This window comes from Canis aureus, chromosome 24, assembly GCF_053574225.1.
Source record: "Canis aureus isolate CA01 chromosome 24, VMU_Caureus_v.1.0, whole genome shotgun sequence".
Classification (NCBI taxonomy): Eukaryota; Metazoa; Chordata; class Mammalia; order Carnivora; family Canidae; genus Canis; species Canis aureus.
Window position 1 is genome coordinate 5,538,461 of NC_135634.1, and position 15,616 is coordinate 5,554,076.

At 41.3% G+C, this 15,616-nt stretch overlaps 1 protein-coding gene and 1 long non-coding RNA gene across 12 annotated transcripts in view; one reads left to right on the forward strand and one right to left on the reverse strand.

The window, feature by feature from the left end:
* LOC144295693 (uncharacterized) overlaps positions 1-5,295 on the reverse strand; it is a 38,980-nt gene extending 33,685 nt beyond the window's left edge. For 2 of the 3 annotated variants that reach the window (XR_013362774.1, XR_013362775.1), the window contains exon 1: positions 5,186-5,294. This is a non-coding gene — a long non-coding RNA (uncharacterized LOC144295693). Of the gene's footprint in view, positions 1-5,185 lie in introns of all 3 variants that reach the window. The other variant, XR_013362776.1, reaches the window with a different exon arrangement.
* The window catches only part of DCLK1 (doublecortin like kinase 1), a 341,902-nt gene that overhangs the window by 154,126 nt on the left and 172,160 nt on the right, over positions 1-15,616 (forward strand). The window lies entirely within an intron of this gene.

The window sequence follows — 15,616 nt, forward strand, 5'->3', positions numbered from 1 at the left end:
GTCACAGTGGACCCAACTATGTAATCCAGGGGATTTGTTGCATTTTTGTCTTGCTTGACCATATCTCCTTCTAGCATCTCTTCTCCCTTGGCACCACACCCATCTGGCTGTCCTCAACCCTTTCACATCTTTCTTTTTCTGTGTTCTTCGTGGATATTTTGGGAGCTGATGTGGGCAAGTGGATTAGTAATGATATTACCAAAAGGTGGGGAAGAGCAGGCACTGGGTGGTGGGAAAACTCATGCATTTGTTCAGTTTGGGGACTGTGAGTTCCATGACTGATGATGTTTCATGGACAGAAGAGAGAGGGAAGGGGTCAGACCTACAGGAGAAGGTGGAAGGTTATCAATATACAGGATGTATTTGAACCACCACTCAGCCTCCTTTTACTTTGTCCCTTATGCCTAATTCACCACATAGTTCTTTTGTTTTTGCACTCTGGCCATCTTTTAAAGCTTCTTTCTCATTTCCATCTTCACAGCAGTATTCATCATTGCTTCTTTCCCAAATCTGTTTCAGTGGTGCCCCCTCCCAACTTCCCACCCCTGTCTCCCTGATGCCTTTCTAACATGCTGCAGGCTGCTGGTCACTTCTTTGTGTTTGGCAACCTACAGTGACTCCACAATCCACACCATATTAAGGAAGAATGCCTCTCCTAGTCTTTCATGAACCTTTATAATCTGGCCCCATCCTAATTATGTGCTTGTAAATTCCTTAGGAATATTTATTGAGCACTCTGTGTGTAGCTCTGAACATAAGGCCTTCCTCTCTTTCTCTCTCTGTCTTCTGCCTTCCTTGTTTCTCTCACTCCCTGTCTAAACACACACACACACACACACACACAGAAGCTAAGCACTTAGTAGGCAGTCAGTACATATCCAAGGGTTGATGGATTTGTGTAATTGAGAATCGATATGGAGGAAGAATTTGCTGAAAAGTGTTTGGGAAGCACATAAAAATCTTAAGGGAAGGAAAGGGGAGAGAAATGTGGGCAGGAGTGGGCTAGAGCTGTGCTGGTGTCGAACCAAGTAGAGAGCAAAGACTGTAGAAATACTTGAGCAGTGGGAAAGAGATAGGAATCCAAGTCTGTGGTCAGCAGTCTGTGGATGAGAATTTTAATAATGTGGATGAAAAAGAAGAAGCTCCTGGGAGTGCAGTAAGGAAGAACTGAAAGGATTTAGTCTAGACATTGAAAGGAAGTCCAAGGTAGGACTATTATTAGAAGATAGGAGTAGTTTGTACCTTGATCGCTGTCCTGCCAAATGGAAACAAAACCCAAGGATGGGATTTCGTCCCTGCATTGTGTTAGCAGCTCCAGAACCCAGCATTGGGCCCCTGGGAGGGTTCCCTCATTGTGAAGTCTTGATCAAAGCACACGTCTCCTCCTGTCTCCTCACCTGTCATGGGACTTTCACCAAGCTCTGAGCCTCTGCTTCACTGTCATGTCATTCAGCAAGTGCATGTGTACGTATTGTTCCTAATGGTAGAGCTCCCATCTGGGGTCCAGGGAACCCCCTTTGGATTCTTTCTCTCTCTCTTAGTGCTCCAGCTACATGGAATCAGTTGATTATTCTCTGCCTGCCTCATTTGTAGCACAACAATGGTGCATAGGGTAGAAATCCTATCACTTCATTTGGCTCTCTGAGCTACATGATGCCAAACAGCTGGATTTGACCCACTTTTTAACTGAACTGAGTGTATTCCTGGCGCTTTTGCTTTGCTTTACCAGGTATATTTCCTTAGTGAGAATATAAATTTTTTCTCTATGACTTGGGCCCTCTTTCCTTGTAGTTCCATTTCCGTGGTCTGGAAGGTTCCTATACTGCCCAGTCTGATCTCTGCTCTTTCACTGCCCTGTATGTGGCCTGAGGCCCATCAGTGACATTGGGGGCCCTGAAATGGTGCTACCCTTCTTGCTTCTCTCCTTTGCCCGTTCTCCTCTAGCCAAAATATCTGTGAAATTAACCACGTGTATCCTTTGGAGAAAAATTAGAAGCAGGATTGTCTAGGAAATTCCTACCTTTCAAAAAATGCAAATACCATTAGAGGCCTGTTCACACCCTAAAGAAAAGTAAACGGCCTTCAAATATGGGAATGTGTTGGGGATCCCTGGGTGGCGCAGCGGTCTGGCGCCTACCTTTGGCCCAGGGCGCGATCCTGGAGACCCGGGATCGAATCCCACGTCGGGCTCCCGGTGCATGGAGCCTGCTTCTCCCTCCTCCTATATCTCTGCCTCTCTCTCTCTCTCTCTCTCTCTCTCTCTCTCTGTCTATCATAAATAAATAAATAAATCTTTAAAAAAAAAAAACAAATATGGGAATGTGGGTCATTTTAATCTGATGTTGCTCTCAACTAATTTCTGGCAGAGTCCATGGGTGAAAATTCTCTTTATTCACCAGGAAGATGAGCAAAACTTAGGAAAGCTAAGCAGTTTTAAAGAAAACAAAAATGAGGAGCTTGGTCCCCTGAAGGAAAAGAGAAAGGAGGTCTTTAGGTGAGGGATGGGAGGAGAGGTGGGAGGAAGGATGGAAAGAAGATGGGGATGGGAGGAGGAGGGGAGGGAGTTGGAGAGAAAATGGGGGATGGGAGGAGGGGAGAGAGGAGGAATGGGAAGAAGATGGGTGAGACAGGTCTCAAACTGATTTTGCTTGTGTCACACCTGAGTGAGTGTGTGTTGGGTGGAGGCAAACACTTCTGCAGCAAAGAGGGACCCCAGTGAGGAGATATGCAGGCTTTGGTGCACAGACTGTGTCTGCCATCTGGGGCTGCTGCCCTACATTACCACAAACTTGGCTTAAAACAAGAGAAATTCATTCTCTTGCAAATTAGAGGCCAGAAGTCTGAAATCAAGATGGCAATAGGGCCGCGCTTTCTCCAAAGGCTCTAGAAGAGAATTCTTCTTGCCTCTTCCAGGTTCTGGTGACTGTAAGCATTCCTTGGCTTGTGGACACATCACTCCCCTCTCTGCCTCTGTCTTCCTTTGCCCTCCCCTCTCTGTCTTCTCTTCTGTCACTTATAAGGATATCTGTCACTGGACTCAGTTAATTCAGAGGGATCTAATTTCGAGAGATCCATAAGGTGTCTAAATAGTGTCATATGAACAGTCTGGGGGTTAGGACTGGGACATATCTTTTGGGGGGCCACCATTCAACCCACTACACATGCCACACCAACGTGATCATGGCTTCAGATACTCAGATTATGTGTCCCAAATGTTGATTCCGAAACTAGTCTCCTTACAGGTGTAGGAGAGGTGAAACTTGCTTGAGGCACTGGTCTCCTGTTACATGGTGGGATGATTTCCCCAGTTTCATTTTCTGTTAACTTGCACTGTTTTACTGTAGACCCAGAGAGATTTAACCTGGAGCGTTTGCTTTGTTTTGAACTGGTGAGGACTGTTTTGTTTCTTGTTGGCTGACTGGTTGGTTAAGATGGCCGGTGGAAGAAGGTCAGGGTTTAGAGAGTCTGTACCATTTTGAAAAAAACCTTTTCGGCAGGATCCACGGAAGGGCAATTATTTGCAGAGATGTCCTCTGGGCTTGATGTAAGGTGGTGTTTTTCCCTTTTCTTATTTTACTCTTATTCTGCCTTAGAAAGGAAGGCCAAGAATATGTAATCTATTGAAGAAATAATGTATGAATCAGAAATCCGATGTGGCACTACCCCCATTTGCAACCCACCTGTGTGAGAGAAGCATTTCAGCTGTCCCCTATTATAATTGACTTTCAGAGCAGGTCTAATAGATCGACAGCCTTGTGGGCCATAGTATAATGCCCTCATTTTATGTTCAGTGTGGTCAGCTATTACTGTTAATTTGACTTTCTACCAAATACTGTAGATGATGGTTATTGTAAACAGGAGCAGCCTTATCTGGTGTTCAGGGAAGGGAAGCAAGAGGAAAATCTGCCAGAGGAAGCTGTTTGAACAAAGGTGCTCTTTTGCAGACGGCTTAGGGCCCCAACCTCCCCCTAGGGGAGCTATATCCCTACTTCTTTCCTTTCACACTGACCCTTTCCAGCCCAGTGGTGGGGGAACCTCCATGAGAACTGTGGAAGGTGTTCATCAAATTTATTGCCTGGTGCCTTAAAAAGGGAAGGATGCTTTTGCTTTTGAGATTTAAACAGAAGTGTTTCATTCCCTCCAACTGGGAGTAAATATTTCACAAAACTTTAACAACTATGATCTTTGTATTAGGACTTACTCTGAGCTATGACTATGGTTCTGGAATTGTTTTTGAGGTCAAGGTTTTACATTCTTCAGAATTTTCTTGCCCATATCTGAGAGCAATGTTGCATTATCACTCAATTTTCATATGGTTAGGTATTTGCTCTGTCAAGTTATATCATTTAGACTTGTGGAAATTGTAAGCATCTGTTTTCCTTCTTTTTTCAGACTCATATTTTAATGTAAGATGACTCATCTCTTAGAGAAGTGTAGGGAGGTACAGATCAAGTTACGACTTAACTGCTCACCCACCTTGGCCAAGACCAGAGGTCATGTGGTTTAGCAGACTTCCAAAGTAGCATGTGGGTGCACAGCTTTCTGGTTCTGTTTATTAGAGATCACACTTGAAAAAAAATACTCAGACTATTATTCATATGTCTTAATAATTTTGAAAGTGTCGATTATTGATCCAAGATTGTGCCCACTAAAATTTTCCTTTTATGGGTCTCTGATGGCAGAACTGAAATATAGTTTGACTAAACATGAAACAAAAACTTATAGTACAAAAATTATTTATGAGAGGGACACCTGGGTGGCTCAGCAGTTGCACATCTGCCTTTGGTTCAGGGCGTGATCCCAGAATCTGGGATCGAGTCCCACATCGGGCTCCTTGAGGGAGGCCTGCTCCCTCCTCTGCCTGTGTCTCTGCCTCTTTCTCGGTGTGTGTGTGTGTGTGTGTGTGTGTGTGTGTGTGTGTGTCTCATGAATAAATAAATAGAAATATTCTTTAAAATTATTTATGAGAGAAAGAGAGAGAATAGTGAGTGCGGAGAAGGGGTGAGGACGGAAAGAACCTGTCTCGAAGTAGGTCCAAACTTATGTCCAACTCTCTACCTCCTGGCTGGCCTTCAGTTACCCATCCTGAAAAGTCCTCGAGCCCACCCCAGGGTGAGTGGCAATCCATTCTGGAGCCCTTGTTTTTTAAAAAAAAAAAAACAAAAACAAAAAACAAGGCTCAAACCTCAGAGAAGTGGTTGTGGTCCTCTGTGCCTAAGGGTCCTTCAGTGAGCTGGTCAACCAGCTGATCCCAGCCCTGCCCAACATGGTTCCTTAGCAACATGATGCACAAGAAATTGACATTATCCAGGAATCCACAGTAAACTCTGATACACCTTTTAGAGAATCTGTGACTGGAAGAAGCTGTATAATTGCATGGCTGTGGGGAGTTGGAGTTGACTCAGGGACAGCCAGAATTAGCTCTGGGCCATGAAGTGTCTTCTCACCTCCTTCCAAATTGTCCTCACTTTACCTTGTTGCCTGGGAACCTTTCATGGTGAAATATGTGCTTAGCTTCATAAGCTTCCTTTTCTAAAAGTACTGACACTGGAGGGGATTGAGGGGCAGGAGAACAGGAACATTCACATTTAGGAGAGATGTTTCCAGTCAGTTTTCTTCCCTCCCTTCTTAATTGAGAGGTGACAGAGGGAAGGCCCAGGAATATCACGTGGGCTGAGCCAGGGCAATGGGAGTGCTGCTAGGCCAACAGGCACTGGAAGAGAGGTATGGGTGGCCAGGGGTTGACAGAGCCTATAAAAGAAGAGCCTCTCAGCTGCGCGTGTCAGAGCTTTGTAAGCCCCAGCTCCAGAAGATGAGGAAGGTTCTGTAGATCTCTGTCCTCTCCTAGAGGATTACTTTCCTATCCCCAGAGCATGGATCGGTTCTTGTGGTGAATTCACAGACTTGGATTCTAAGGGGCTTTGAGGTGACCCTGATGCCTCCATGAAAATGTGATCTGTTGTTTAGCAGGGCTGCAGCTCAGAGTATGCCATCAGGGTATGCAGGGTATGCCTAATGTTCACTTAATTGTCCAGTATCGTAAGATGCAGGAGCAGGATCCCACCCACGTTAGCTCATGCAACTTGGAGCTTATTAAGACACTGAGAAATCACTTAGAACACAACTCTGGAGTTGTGGGCTGGCACCAGGGGTCTGGCACTGAGAACTAGTCACAGAAATCACACTCTGTGTTTTCTCTCTGCTCTTCTCTCCTCCCCACTTCCCTGCCCACACTCCTCTCCCATATCGCCTCCCCTTCCCATTCTTTCCCTCTTCCCATTCTTGTGTTCATTCTCCTCCCTTCCATCTCCACTCCTGGGTTACAGGTGCTATGGATCAGCCCTGTGATTCAGCACCTCGGTGGTCACATTCTGAATTAAGGAGATGCTGACACCAGGGTTGGAAAGCTGTAGAATTAGATAAAACAACACAGTGCCCTTGATCACACTGGAAACTCAGTCAAGGCTGCCTCCTGTCCTTCCTGTAAGACCTTTGAGGGAGAAAAGCACAAGTAAGTCCTTGCTGGACGTAACCACTATTTTGTCCAACACGAGAGTGTACTAATGTTTTCTTGGAAGCCAATATTTTCTTATTTTGGTAAAATACACATAACATAAAATTCACAGTTTTAACCATTTTTAAGTGTACAGTTTAGTGACATTAAGTACTTTCACATGATTATGTAACCAGCACCACCACCCATCTTGAGAACTTTTTCATCTTCTCCAACCGAAATTCTGTACCCATTAAACAGTAGCTGTGTATTCCCTTCTCCCAACCTCTGGAACTGCCACCATTCTACTTTCTACCTCTAGGAATTTGACTATTCTGGTTACCTCATATAAGTGGAACCATACGATCTTTAGGATTTTGTAACTGGTTTATTTTACTTAGCATAATGTCTTCAAGGCTCATCCACGTTGTAGCACGTGACAGTCTTCCCTCTCTAAGACTGATTATACTCCACTGTATCGATATACCACATTTGTTTGTTCATTCTTTTGTTGATGGACACTTGGGTTACTTCTGCCTTTTGACTGCTGTGAATAATGGGTGTGTCCATAAGTGTACAAATATCTTGTCAAGTCTCTACTTTCACTTCTTTTGAGTAGACACCCAGAAGTGGAATTGCTGATCATATGGTAATTCTATGTTTGAATGTGGGGAGAACCTCCATACTGTTTTCCACCAGGGCTGTACCATTCTACATTCCCACAGGTAATGCACCCCTAAAAGTGGACAGGGCCTAAAAAAACAGGAATTAAGTGTGGATTGATTCTCAGTGGCTTCCAGTTGGTCCTTACAGAAAAAGAAAACAACATGGTTTTTTAACTAGTCCTTAGCTGCTCACAAATGAACTTTTTTCTTCAAGGGAGGACATTTTAAGGTTTCAGTGAATAGGATTCTTTTTCTGTGCTTTGCACAGCAACTGGTAAACCAAGATATATATATATATATATGTGTGTGTGTATATATATATATATATATATACATATATATATATTACCCACTAAGATATGGTAAACTAATGTATCTATATATACTAAGATATATATGTGTATATATATATATATACATGTCCACAAACATATATATGTGTGTGTGTGTGTGTGTGTGTGTATATATTTAAATGTTGGGCAGCCCGGGTGGCTCAGCAGTTTGGCGCTGCCTTCAGCCCAGGGCGTGATCCTGGCTCCCTGCATGGAGCCTGCTCCTCCCTCTGCCTGTGTCTCTGCCTCTCTCTCTCTGCATGTGTGTGTGAAAAATAAATAAAATCTTAAAATATATATATATATATATATTTATATATATATATATAAACGTTGATCATCACTTACAACCAAATGAATAAAATTTGGTTAGAGAAGAGCATGTCAGTATCACATGGAATTAGGGCCATGTATACCCAGTACAGAAACTCCAGGTGCTGGTGTTAATTCAATTAAATTTGTGTCAGAGTAAAGAAATAGTGCCACCGGGATCCCTGGGTGGCTCAGTGGTTTAGCACCTGCCTTCGGCCTGGGGCGTGATCCTGGAGACCGGGGATCGAGTCCCGTGTCAGGCTCCCTGCGTGGAGCCTGCTTCTCCCTCTGCCTGTCTCTCTCTCTCTGTCTCTTCTCATGAATAAATAAATAAAATCTTAAAAAAAAAAATAGTGGCACTGCTGGATCAACTGGTCATACAGATACAAACGGCCAGCACTCACCTAGCCTGGATCATTGGCTCGAGCAGAGTAGCAAGGTATTGGCATCTACAGGAATATTCCTACAATGCTCGCTAGAAGACAGTTGTGTGTATTTATTTTTAAAAATTTTTAGCACCATGAATGACACATTCGTGAAATAACCTACCCTGTGTTGAGGAGACTGCTAGATTTAGAATGATTAACGAACTGCACTGGTAACCTAAGACCTGGTATGTGATATAAAGGAACTTGCTGATTTCATATCAAAGTAACCAGAGTTGTGACTTATATTAGAGGTTAACACATTTTCTCTGGAAAATAGTCAGATAGAAGATACCTTACGCTTTCTGAGCCATTTGGTTTCTGAGATAGCTACTGATTCCACCATCGTAGCGCAAAATCAGCCATAGACTATAGGGAAGCCAGTGAGCTTGCCTATGTTCCAATAAAACTTTATTCATGAACACCTAACTCTGAAATGCGCCTAACACAAAATGTTATTCTTCTTTTGATTTTTTTTTTCAATTCCTTTAAAATGAAAAAACCATTCTTAGTTCCTGGACTCTATAAAAACAGGCAGCTGGGACAGATTTGCCCATAAGTCTCAGTTTACAAAAACCCCTTGGAAGTCATAAGAATGTTTATTTTTGATGCTCACTTTTTTGTAGGTTTAGAAAAACTTGGATGCAAAAAAACATTAAAAAGTATGTTCTGGCAAGTCATTAATGAAGATTTAAACTTATGATATGAAGACAAATATTTCCAGCCACATGCCTCAGTGTAATTTGGTTAGCTGCATTTAATAGCTTCAAGGAGGCAGAGATTTAGGTAGCAAAGTGAACGTGCCAAATAGGAGAGCAATGTGGAGAGTTTTAAAACTGTGGCACTGTCTATGAATTCTTAAATCATGCATTCATACAATTTGTATGTTCATTTCCTCTTTTATAAAATGTTTGCTCCTGGAATTCTTATAGTTTCATTGTTAGTGAAAGTGGTTTCTTTCTTTTTTTTTTTTTCACAACCCTATATTATAAATTCTCAAAACCTGCCACTTCACAGCATTATTCCTTTGAATGTCTTTAATTCTGTAATTTTACACGTCCCCTTATATTCTAAATTTAATTCATTTTCAGAAGTTCTGTATGGAAAAGGGCCCGTAATAATTCATGATTATTCCCAATTATCTTTTTATAATTTAATGCAAGAGAATTTTACTGCATTTTAAAAAGTATCTCTTAATTTAAAAAAAAGACTGTTTTCCCAAGTTTAACTTTATAAAATAGTAGCCATAATTTAACTATTTCATGGTTCTAGAAGTATTTTCATATCTTAAAAAAATAAAGGATTTTCCCAAGATGTTATAATCCTGCAGTGATAATTTAACTATTTCATGGTTCTAGAAACACTTGGAACATTGAAGTTTTAAGGTTATCATTGACTAGAATATGCCAAATATTTAGTAATAACCTTTCACTTCTCAGCGTAAAATCAGTGCTTTACAATCACAGTCTTCATATTCATAAAACATGCCCCAAACAAAGCTTTCTATTGATATTCTACCTTACCAGAGCATTAGATAAGAGCATATAATAAATTGTAAAATCAATGATATTTTCATTGTTACCCACTAGTCTAACTATAGAGGCCCCTCAATGTGGTAATAAACATGAATTTAATCTTTAGGACCTTGGGCCTGGTAGACTTGTGATAAACATTCATTTGCCTCCCCAGTTTGTCTATTGCGTGTGGTCCTTTCTAAGTCATGAATTGACAGAGCTAAAAGAGGTATTGCTGCCACTCATTTAGTATAATCCCTCTTTAGAGAAAACAAGAGGGCACTCAAGAGACATCAGGATCTCACAAGAGTGATTTTGAGTCAAGATTATGACAATCCAGTTCTGATTCCCTGTAGTCTAGGGTCCTGCCTGTTACCCACTTGTTCTTGGGGAATTTTCAGGACTAGTTCTTTCCCTGCTTCTATTTTAGAAGTCAAGGAGACATCCCATAAAGGCTTTTCTGCTCTTAATACTCTACCCTGTATATATTTTGTAAAATAACTGGCCAACCACGAACAAAGCAGAAAAGACAAAGAGAAAATAAGAGTCTAGATAACCCAGAGTCTGCACAACTCTCCTACAATGAAGAATTGGTCGTTATGGCGTAAAAGCTAACTGGCATAAATGGCAGTTAAAAATAAAAATCATGGAATAAAAATCATGTGTTTGCCTTTCTTTCAGGTTAGTACAACATCTATAATATTTGAATAAAGTGTTCTAGGCTTCAGAATTTGTCTCTAAAATGCTCTAGAACTTAACAATAGGACAATGAAGCCACTAACAGCTGATGCTACTAAAAAAATCCTCAGGTTAAAGTTTAACAAGAATGTTATGCTTTGAACCTTCCTTCTTAATCCTTTTGGTTAAAACGAGATGAATGTGTTTCATGGAAAATTTTTATGTTACTCCATATCTTTGGGTGCATGAAGGATATACACCTGTATTGTTTTGCTAGAGCTGCTGTAACAAAGTACCACAAAGTGGGGTGATTAAACAACTGGAATTTATTGTCTCATAATTCTGGAGGCCAGAAGTCTAAAATCAGGTTAATGAAGGATTAACAGGATTGACTGATTAGCAGGATTGATTCTTTCTGAGGGCTGTGAAGGAGAATCTGTCCCATGCCTGCTTCTGGTTTCTGGTGCTTTGCTGGCAATCTTTGGCATTCTTTGACCTCTAGAAGCATCACCCTGATCTCTGCCTTCATCATCACATGATGTGCTTCCTGTGTGCATGTCCATCTCCAAACATCCCCTTCTTATAAGGCCAACAGATTAGATTAGAGGCCCACCCCATTCCAGCATGACCTCGTCTTAACTAATTATGTCTGCAAAGACCATAATTTCCAAATAAGGTCACATTTTGAGGTACTGGGAATTAGGATTCCGACATATGAGTTTGGGGGGGAGGCACAGCTTAAACCATAGCAACACCCCTCACTGAAATACTGTTATAAAACAGTTACTCTCTTCTCTATAAAGTTTCATACAGAGACATTTCTTGAGCTCAAAAAATATTGTTAACAGTTCATATGTTTGGACACTGAAGGGCAGTATAACACTACAAATAATACAAGAAGTTTCCAGCCCAGTTACTGTAGAAATTAAATTATGATGCTTTATAGTAGCATGGTTGTTGTATATGGTGATTTTAACCTTATTTATATCAATGAGACCTAATAATGGGGGAGATTTCAAACCTGAAGTTGTCTAAATGACACACAAGGAGAGAAGCTCAATGTTGAGATTCCCGTTGAACGGTTATGCCTCTTTTATGGTTTTAAAGCTGTAAGTGGCTGCTCATCATGGCAGTTCATACTTAGATTTCATTTCCCTTAACATCAAGGAAATTGTGATTGGCATGGACAAATGTTTCAGCATGGAGGGGATGTTTAGTCATCTACTTGTCAGGCACTTGAATAAGATTTTTTCAGGGGATGTAAGGAGATAGCTTATATTAATAGAGTTATTGCGTTGTATTCTTCACATATGAAAGAAAAATGGATAATACACGGAAAGAAAATGTTATTTTCATGCACTTTGATTAGTGTTGATTGCAATTCTAATGTCTTACGGTTGTCTAAAGTCTGACAGCAGTAAGATGGAATAATTTTCATCAGAAAGGCAGTGCAGGAGAAGACAAACAGGAAACTGCTGATTTATTCTGCCTTCCATTCTGTGATCATTGACTTTTCTGAGTGTGATCTTGGAAGTTTATGCTTCAGCAACATTAACTTAAGGCCTTTCATTACTGTTTTTTGCCTTTCATTACTAAACAGTTCCTCTCCCTGACACCCGTCGATACATTATCTCAACAAATTCTTTCTGCCATCCTGGGAGGTGGATACAATATTATCTTCATTCTCTCTATGAAGAAAAGGAGGTTTCCAATTGATTCACCCAGTTGGTAATTAATGGAATTAAGTTTTAAACGTGACTTTCTCTGATTCCAGTGCTACTATGCAAAACTTTTCAAGGCCACTATTGCCATTGAGAGCTTTATTGTATGCGGTCTATATTGGTGCATTGTTAAATGAAAGCTAGAACATTAGAGAATGTAAACATGAGTGTTCTTGTCCAAATATTGAGAGAATCTCCCTGTGCTAGGTAGATGTCCCCTGTAAAAATGAGCCTAACCCTTTATATGCCCTTAAAGATATTCTGAGTTAATAATCATCACACATTGAGAGAAGGCCAGCAGTAATATTAGACAAGTTTGTGAAAGGAAGGAAGAATCATGTCAAATTACTCCTGACTTGTGAGAAACCTAGTAAGTAAAAACTAGCCATTAGATGTTATTTGTGAGCCGCCGCCGCCGTGCTGTGGCGCCTGCTGAGGGAGCACCAGGCCAAGCAGAGGGGACGCAAGAAGCTGCAGGAGAAGAGGAGGCGGGAGGCCATCCCTGCAGCGACCTGCCTCACCGAAGCGCTGCTGCATCACCTCAGTGTGGGCGTGGCCCAGGCTCCATGAACCAGAGAAGCTGGACCACGAGGCGAAGACCCTACACGTCTAGGCTGCCCAGTTTGCCAAGCAGACAGGCCAGTGGGTCGGGATGGTGGAGAACTTCAATCAGGCACTCAAGGAAATCGGGGATGTGGAGAACTGGGCTCGGAGCATCGAGCTGGACATGCGCACCATTGCCACCGCCCTGGAATATGTGTACAAAGGGCAGCTGCAGGCCGCCCCCTCCTAGCCCCTCTTCCATTCCCCTTCCCCCCACCCCGTCCCTCCTACCTGGGGGAAGCTGATAGGCCAAGAATAAAACACAACCCCCCCCCTTCCAAGAAAGAAGTTATTCGTGAAAATGCTTGAGTTTCTCCTCTCACTCTGATGTGCTAGGCCCCAAATCGATTTCCCTAGATGGTTGAGTTTTATTTACTCTGCTCCCTTCCAACGAGTGCTAACATTTCTAATAATTTTTAGTAGCCATGGTTGTTTTTCATAATTGGGCAGAGCAGATGTGATAAAAAAGAAAATTACTGCTTATGATTGATTTTCATTTTTTTTAAGAAGAGACCTTTCATTTTTATGATGAAGCCAGTAGCTATTAAAACCACCATTAGACCTTGTAGACAGGAGTTGCCATAAGGGGTGGGAGAGAGAAGTGAACTGTGCTTCTGCTCTTTATTACAGGGAGTTAATTTGGTTCCGTCTCTACTGAGCTGGTAACATTTGCTCTGAAATTTCATGTTACTGATTCTCCATGCTATTTCACTCCTCTTCTCTCCCGGGAAGGGGAAAGGGAGGGTAGAAGAGAGGAAGGACACAAAAAACAAGTTCAGTCGACAAATCTACCCTTTTCCCAGGACACCTGTATAAGCAAGCACATGTGTTGGGTCTTGACCATGTCCTACCCTATGTTCAGAAATTCTAGCAATCGGGGTCTGTTGGGAAGCCTCATTGCCTTCCTTGCGACTTTGGCACAGCCATGGTGACCCGCCTTGTGCACATTAACCATTGCTAATGGCCACTTAGTGGGAAATTCTGCCCCAGAGATTGCAAACTGCCTGCCCATGGGTCGAATCCAGGACACAGGTGTGTTTTATTTGGAGTGCACAGTGCTTTTTTTAAGAAAGAAAAAATAAAAGAATTTATTGCCAACTTTCAAAAATCAGGGACTTTTAAATGAAAATCTGATTTCACTTTTTCTTAAAAACTCAATCAGTCTAGCAGCCCTGGCCTTACTTTGATGCATGACAAGTGTCAAGGTGCTGCCCTTAGGAGAAGGGAGGGTTCTAGTTTATTATTACCAGTTTCCTATTGTCTGCCTATGTTAATTACCATTTATCACCCCATTTGCACTGTGTTTTATTATGCCTGGCCCACTTCACTGTTTGTATTACCTTCCAGGCCTCTGTAAGCATTTGAAGTCCTTATGCTTTATACACATAGCTCATGCATTGTGGGGAAATGGCAACCAGACCTGTTATTCACTCAACTCTAAATTTAGATTAAAAAAGAATTATGGAAACTCTAATATACATGGTATAAGATGAAGACAAAGAAGAAATACTGGCCTAGAGTGTTTTGGTCACCATATATAATTTTCTAAAAGACCATTGAGTAAGGAATATCTCCAAGTATGTATTCATGGTTGTACACACATATCAACATTTATTTATAAAAACCATATTTTAAACCAAGCCTTCATTTTGGACTGTAAAATTTTTTATCTTACCACTGCCAATCTCTGTCTCTCAGCCTTTTCTTAGCTGTGCTTGAATCTTAATACAACTATGAAAAAATGGTATCTTATTCAAACTATTCCAGAGAATGTTTTTATTGGCAATTTTAAAAGCTGACTTACTCTGAAGGACATTTTTGGAAGGAGTACTTTACTCCAGTAATATTTTTAATGCTATATAAATGTTTTTATTAGCTACATTTGAGTTTGGGTAAAAAAAGAAAAAAGCAATTTTTCACTTAATAGTTTTAGAATGTAATTTTAGGTTGCATTTGTACTAAATACTACTGGAATCATTATTCTCAATTAGAAATGGTTAACCATCTTATGAGTAGAACACTGACCAATACTGAACCCACACAAGACAAAAGGCTCTGTCCTCAGCTTATTTAAGGAGGGGGGAAAAACTTCCAAAACTGTATGAGAGCTCCGACCATGGAGGTGGTGATGTTGATGATGGCAGTGGTGCTGATGGTTAGGAGACAATGCTGATGCTCATGGTAGTGATGGTGATAATAGTAACAATCATTTTGGTGATTTTAGCTTTACGGTATTATCATTAGAAAACATCATTTGGGGCACCTGGGTGGCTCAATGGTTGAGCATCTGCCTTTGGCTCAAGGCGTGATCCCGGAGTCCTGGGATCAAGTTCCACATCAGGCTCCCTGCGAGGAACCTGCTTCTCCCTCTGCCTACGTCTCTGCCTTCTCCCTGGGTCTCTCGTGAATAAATAAATAAAATCTTTTTAAAAAAACAAAAAACATCATTTACTTGAGGAGACTAGTTTGAATCAAATTAAAAATCTCTTTTAATGTTAAGCCATTTATCGAGGCAAGTAGATTAGAAATAGAAGTAGAAATATTTAAAGCAACCAATTCCATACTTCAATATCAAGCAACATTTACTAATGTTCCTGGCAGACACATACTTCCATAGCTTTAGGAATATCATTTGTTTGCCTGCAACCTTAAGCAACAAGCCAGTATGCAAGAATATAAAAGACAGAAGGATTGTCTTTATGGTTTTAGCCCTCACACAGATACCAATTCTTTGGATTGTGATTTTTCTTATGAAACGTTTTAAAAATCAGGATTCACTAAAGGGTCCTTGTGAGGAATCAGTATAATGATGTGAGTCAAGTGTCTTTGGGCGTGGCACATTGTGGATCTTGGCACTGGCCTTAGGGTCGTTC